Genomic DNA, 7,308 nt, shown 5'->3' on the forward strand with positions numbered 1-7,308 from the left:
GAGTCACTCCCGGGCGGCGGGGCCGCGCCCAACACCGGCCGCTTTCAAGACGGCGAGGCCGGGCTGCGGGGAGCAGGATCCCGCCGGCGCCCGCGGCGGCCGCAGTGACGCGCGGCGGCCACCAGAGGGCGCCCCGCTCAAGCGCGCCGCGGGCTCTCCCCGCGGGTTCGCCCCGCCCCGGCGCTCGAGGCCCCGCCCCCGGCATCGTCGCCCCTCCCCCTGCCTTCCCGGGGGACCGGTGCTCCCGGAGGCGAAGTCGGGGCCCGAGTCCGCGCGGGGCTCGAACACGCAGCATGAGCGCCGGGCCGTCCGGGGTCGGGCCTCCAGCTGGAGCCGCGTCTGCGAGATCCCGCGGCCGTGGGAGGTGCCCCGGACCAAAGGCGACGGGGAGCGGGGGCTTCCCGGGTCCGAAGGGAGACCAGCCCGGCCGCGCTCTTCCCTCACCCCTGCTGCAAGGAACAGACGGGGGTCTTCAAGGGCCCGGGGAGTTGGACACGGCCCAGGGGTACTGACACCAAGTCAGGTGACGAGAAGGCCCTCCCCTTGTCCTTCCGGGCCCCCCCGAGAGTGACAGCGCAGCTTGCAGCTGGCGGGGTCGGCCTCCCCCGTCTCAACCAAGAGACGGCAGGTCCCGGCCTGGGACGGGCTGGGACGGGCTGGGACCCCTGGACTCTAAGAAACTTGTTTTGTTCTTTTTTTTTTTTTAATTTTATTTATTTATTTGACAGACGGAGATCACAAGTGGGCAGAGAGAGAGGAGGAAGCAGGCTCCCCGCCAGCAGAGAGCCCGATGTGGGCTCTAACCCAGGACCCTGAGACCATGACCCCAGCCCAAGGCAGAGGCTTTAACCCCCGAGCCCCCAGGCGCCCCAAAACTTGTTTTGTTCTTACCGCTGTCGATTTACACATCTGGTCTCTGATTTGGTTTCGTGATTGTTTCAAAATAATTGCAAACAGCCACCATGACCCTTTAACCCAGAATGTTCAGGGTATTTCTAATGTCCCCTACATGAGCTCAGCATGGTTGTCAAAATCAGGGTAAAAATAGCATCGATAAAATGCTGTTATCTAATCAAGAATTCTTTTTTTCTTTTTTTCTTTTTTTAGATTTTATTTATTTGACAGAGAGACAGAGAGGGAGAGAGCACAAGCAGGGGGAGCAGCAGAGGCAGAGGGAGAAGCAGGCTCCCCATGGGAGCAGGGAGCCCAACACAGGGCTCCATCCCAGGACCCCGGGATCACGACCTGAGCCAGAGGCATACACTCAGCTGACAGATCCCCCAGGCATCCCTGGTCAAAAATTCTTACTCATGCGTCACACATTGTCCCAGTCACGTCCTTCCCGCTGCTCCCGCCGCCCCGGCTCCAAGGTCCGTCCAAGTGAGGGGTCACACATACGAGCCTCTTCAGTACCCTCTGCTCTGGGACAGTTCCTCACCCTCTAGTTCACCAACTACAGAATTTTGAAGAGTTTTCTCATAGAGGCTCGTTCAGTCTGGGTTTCTTTACTGTTTTCTCAGGATCAGTGAAAGGATGTGCATAAAATGAGGAGACACGATGCATATCAGTGCATTCTGGCAGGGGTCCCTCAGCGGGCGCTGCCCAGAGACTACAGTGTCCACATACGTCATCACTGCTGGGGCTCGGCCCCGTCCTTCGACCCCGGGGGTCCGTCCAGTTTTCTCCAAAGGAAAGTGCCCTGTCTTTCCCTTGAAATTACAGACACTCTTCAGAGAGGTACTTCAAGATGATGCAAACCCTGTTTCCTATCATCAGGCTTGCCTCCACGACTCATCACTTCTTTCTTTTTAGGGAAAGCTGAGCTGGTTTCCCATTCCCAGGCATGATACACCCTTTTTCTGTACAAGTTTACTAGGTAACTAGTAACTAGTACTAGGTAACTAGGTTACAAGTAACTAGGTAACATAAAAGGATCCCTGCCTGATGTAAGCATATCATGACATAAGAGTGCAAATGAGTGGGCCCAGATGGTGGCTGGGGCTCGAGACTGATGGGGACTCATGGGTGGTGTGGTCGCATCCAGCTGTCACGCCAGGCCCCACCCCCAAAATTCCTCCTACTCAGCGCAACTGCTCTCCTGACTGCGGGCTCCGCCGTGGGCTGGGTTTGCAGATCTGTGAGTCACCGAACAAGAGCTCTAGAAGGAGAGTGATGTGTGGCCCCTGGGGTCCTCCTCCCCATAATCCCGTCGCCTGGTCGTGTGGGACGAGTCCCCAGCAGCGGCGACAAGTTGCCGCAGAGAAAGTGCTTCAAAACAACACAGATCTGGGGCGCCTGGGTGGCTCAGTGGGTTAAGCTGCTGCCTTCGGCTCGGGTCATGATCTCAGGGTCCTGGGATCGAGCCCCGCATCGGGCTCCTTGCTCAGTGGGGAGCCTGCTTCTCTCTCTGCCTCTGCCTGCCTCTCTGCCTGCTTGTGCTCTCTCTCTCTCCGTCAAATAAATAAATAAAATCTTTAAAAAAAAAAAAACACAGATCTATTCTCTTACGGTTCTGGGATCAGAAGATAACTGGGTCTCACTGGGCTAAGGGCAAGGTGTGGGAAGGCTCCAGGGGAGAACCTGTTCCCACAGCTCCAAGACGCCAGGCAGGGGATGGATGACAATTTAAAGATTAGCCACTTCAGGGAGCTACCACGACCATGCCCCTGTCAGGGGCTGGGGCAGAAGCCACCGCATGGAAACTGGGGCTACGCAGGCCTGTCTCTCTAGGCTTCCGCCTGCGCTCCCCCTGGGGAAGTGAGAGGGCGGGGCTTCCGGAGGGCGTAGATTGTTCCCTCCAGCACTGAGCTGGGGCGCCGATGACCCCCACTGGTCAGAGCCCAGATCGCCCGTTCTGGGCTGGGCAAGGGAACCTCAGCAACACTAAAATCCTAAATCCTTCTGTGCGTGGCAAGATTGTATTTTGTTATAATAATTAAACTTGCTCCCCCCAAGCCATATTTTGCAAAACTGTGTGACTATGGGAAAACAATTACCCAGAGGCCCCAGTTCCCCACCCGCCCTCTACCCACGCCCTTCATCACCTAACTTGGGGGTTCTGCCACCAGAGCAGAACACGATTCTCTGCCCCAAACCTGGCCTTGAAAAAGAGACCACGGAGATGTGGCTGCCCCTGTTCCAAGCCTCGCGCATCTCCTCTAGCCGTGGCCACAAACGCACGCCTGGGCGAGCCTGCTGGAGGGTGAGGGACATGGGGGCAGAGGGGGGCGGGGTGGCTGGGGGACCTCGGACAATGCGTGGGGAGCCCAGACAGCACCCATCCCTCCAGCCGCTGGTGCCCACAGCTGACTGCAGCTTCCCAGGTGTGCGGCTTTCGTCCTCACAGAGGTTTGAGGGCAAAAGCTGAGGGATGCAGGGCCCCTCCTTCTTCGGGGCAGTTGGACTACATGGGGCCCATCACATCACGGAAAGGGTGCCCAGGGGAACAGGCAGGCTTCTGAGTACCAGGACTCTTCCCCTCTGAACCTCAGAGCACTGTGCTGTCCCTGCGACGATGCAAGGGACAGAACTACAGGATGAACAAAGCTTCCTGACCCCACCCACAGTAAGACTCAACAGAGGCCTCCCCAAATGGGAGGGTTAAGTCCACACGGAGGTCCTGGGACAGCTAGCTCATGAGCCTTCCCCACCTGCCCTCCACCCAAGAGGTGCAGGGCACAGAGGGGCCCCACAAGGTCTGCAGGGTCTGCGAGTGCGGTAGACCCAGACTTGCTTGACCCAGCAGCCCTGGAGGAGGGGCTTCTGCTGGATGTGTTATTAAGATGTAACAGGGTTCCCCGTGTCAGCCCTGCGGACATCTGGGTTATTCTCTGGGGGGCATTCTGGGCACTGTGGGGGGGCTGCCAGGAGCTCCCCAGTCATGACAGACACAGACGTCCCCAGACATGATCCCGTGTCCCTGGGGAAGGACAGCCCCCTAGTGAGGACTAGCCTGCGGGTGAGGCCTGGTGTGGTGTGCGCGGTCGGTAGGACAGTGGGGAGACATTCATGCCCTCTGCTCTCGTCTGAAATAGAAAAACACCCTTTACTCATGTTTAAGAAGCTTTGACCCTGAAGAGGTGCTTGTCCTGGGTTTGATTTCTCTGGCACTGGTCAGAGAAATTTCTCTGTCACAGAGACAAAGTCACTCCAGGGCTGCACCAAAGACCCAGAAGGTCCCTAAGATTCTCTCTCTCTCTCACAAGTCAGGGTCCGTGCACTGCAGCCCATTGCCGCTCAAGAAAGAGGGGGAAGGAGAGGCTGTGCCCTTGCTCTGGGGTATGTGGTTTACTACAGCAAGTAGGACAGCAGGTGACCTCCCACGGGGGAAGGTGGGACAGCAGGTGCCATCCCAAAGGGACAGGTGGGACAGCAGGTGTCATCCTATGGGGGCAGGTGAGACAGCAGATGGGACAGCAGGTGACCAATCATGGAGGCAGGTGGGAAAGCAGGTGCCCTCCCGCGGGGGCAGGTGGAACAGCAGGTGGCACAGGACAGCAGATGCCCCTCCTGCCCCTCCACCCTCTCTCCCTGCCTCCTCCGGACTTCCTTTTGCACTCCTGCGCTCTGACTGGCTCTGCAGCGATGGGATTCCTTTCTATCTGGCCTGTGAGGCCAAAGCTGTGTGAGATTCCCCTGAGTTCCTTCTTGAAGGTGAGGAGAGTCCCGTTGAGGGAACACACGTCCACTCGCTGCTGGGCTCCACTGAAGACAGGAATCGGGTGGTTTCCAGGGCGCAGCCATCCTTGCTCACATCCCATTGTTTGGAATGCAGCCACGTGGCCACGCCTGGTTGCAAAGGATGCTGCGGAACGCAGTGTTTTTGAGACACACGCGCAGCGATAAACTGGGGTTCTCTTTCAAGGGCATTTAAGGGCATTCTCCTCCGTAAATAACTTCAGCGGTCAGCAACAGAAAATGCTGCCTCAAATGGGCATAAGCAATGAGGCACATATTGTCTCCCCCCCCCACCGAGGGGCTCCTGGATGCTTCCCAGCAGGTCTCCCTACTTAGAACCTGCTAGACTCCTCTCTGCTTTGCTGTTCTGTGGTTCTCTTGGTTCTGCTCCTTTCTGCGTTGCATGCTTCCTCAGATGGGCACCAATATGGCTTTGGCTCTTCCAGACTTCTCATCACAAAGCTGCCACAGCCAAAGACACGGTCAAAAGGGTTCGAGACCTCTCCGAGGTCAGCAGAACAGCCTCAGAGATGTTCCCATCCAAGTCCCCAGAACCTGGACTATGTTACACTGCATGATGAGGGGGATTAAGATTATGAATGGAATTAGGCTTTCTAACCAGCTGCCCTAGAGGTGGGGAGATTATCCTGGATTATCTGGATGGGCTCGATGGGTCTCGGTAAGCAAAAGCAGGAGGCAGAAGAAAGAGCCGGAGATTGGGCACGTGAGGACTCAGCCCACATTGCTGGAAGGGTCACAGCGGAGGAAGGCAGCAGCTTCTAGAAGCTGCGCGTGTCTGTGCGCGCGCGCGCGCACACACACACACACACACACATCCGTCACATCTCATTGGCTGGAAGGGGGTTATGTGTCCATTCATAACCCAATCCCCAGCAAACAGGTGAGACACCAGTGGGGCACTCTGCCAGCACCCGGATGGAGTGGGCTTCCCTGAGTCACACAGTGGGGAGAGGACACCCAAAGTCTGCAGGCTCTGTCCACAAGGAGGAGACTGGCAGGGGGCTGGCGGCCAGCAAGGTCCGCCCCCAGGAGCGTGAGAGGCTGGACCAGGAGGAGGCAGCTACTGCATGGAGCAGTAGTGGAAAACCTGGAGGGCAGGAGACAGCTCGGAGGTGCCCTACATGGAATGATCATAACAGAAGACGATACACCCACCACCTTGCCTGGCAATGCCTCGGCTAATATGTAAACCCCAACCCTCAGGAATTTGGACTCTACTTGTCCTAGGTTGGATTGGGTCTCCCCAGAAAGACATGTTCAGATCCCAACACCCCCTCCACACCAGGGAGTTGAGAATACCAAGAGGAACGTCACTCTGTGGGTTCCTGAAGTCTCCATGAACCCCGACCCTGGGGCAAGGAGCATCTCCAGGCGCAGTGAGGGCTGCCCTCCTGCCCCCTGCGGGCCCTCTTCTCCCAGCCAGGCTGCTCCCCAGGAGGCACAGCCTGGGCTCCTCTGTGCCGCCACCTGTGGACCAGGCTGCCAGCATCTGTTGCTGTAGTAACCAGCTCAGCTACCAAGCACCCCCCCCACCCCCTTGCCATGGGACACCTTCGGAGCAGCTGGTGACATTTGAATATGGACAGTATGTCAGATGTGAGCACCATGTCAGTGTGAACCCTCCCAGCCATGGTAACCACAGTGTGTTCTAAAAGCAAATCCTGGTGTTTAGAAAATACACTGAGGCATGTTATAGGGGAATAGGTGTGCATCCCCAGACTTAAATGGTTCAGAAAAGTGCACTTAGATATGAGCGTGTGGGGGCGCCCGGGTGGCTCAGTCAGTTGGGCGTCTGCCATGGGGTCAGGTCGTGATCCTGGGGTCCTGGGATCGAGTTCTGCGTCGGGCTCCCGGCTGCCTCGTCTCACCCCCCACTTGTGCTCCCTCTCAGATAAATAAATAAAATCATTAGAAAAATAAAAAATAAATATGAGTGTGTGTATATAGATGACAGATAGGTGTGGACACAGAACATGACAAAGCCGACAGGGCAAGATGTAACCCTCTGGTGAGTCTGGGCAGAGTCAACAGGGGTTTCTGGAATGAACCTTGAAATCTTCTGTAAATTTGAAATTATATCAAAATTAAAAGTTATGGGGCGCCTGGGTGGCTCAGTGGGTTAAAGCCTCTGCCTTCAGCTCGCGTCATGGTCTCAGGGTCCTGGGATGGAGCCCCGCATCGGGCTCTCTGCTCCGTGGGGAGCCTGCTTCCCCCGCTCTCTCTGCCTGTCTCTCTGCCTGCTTGTGATCTCTGTCAAATAAATAAATAAAATCTTTTTAAAAAAATTAAAAGTTACAAAAATAACATCCCAAGTGCAGAGTTCAGGACCCCTCCAAGAGACTTGGCTCTGCCGGTCTAGGTGGGCCCGGAATCTGAATTAGCCAGCAGCCGAGGACAAGAAGGGCGTTTTGCGTTGGACTGTGCGGCCCTGTGTTCAAGTCCCAACTCCCTGAACCTGTAAGAGAGACCTTATTTGAAAACAGGGAGTTTGGAAATAAACTTGAATCAAGACAAGGTCATCCTGGAGTAGGGTCCCTCAATCCAATGACTGGTGTCCTTATAAGAAGGGGGAATACGGAGGAGGTTTTGGAGGACAGAGGGGAAGGTGGG

The sequence above is a fragment of the Lontra canadensis genome, unplaced genomic scaffold (genome assembly GCF_010015895.1).
Source record: "Lontra canadensis isolate GAN:19392208 unplaced genomic scaffold, GSC_riverotter_1.0 scaffold184, whole genome shotgun sequence".
NCBI classification, from domain to species: domain Eukaryota; kingdom Metazoa; phylum Chordata; class Mammalia; order Carnivora; family Mustelidae; genus Lontra; species Lontra canadensis.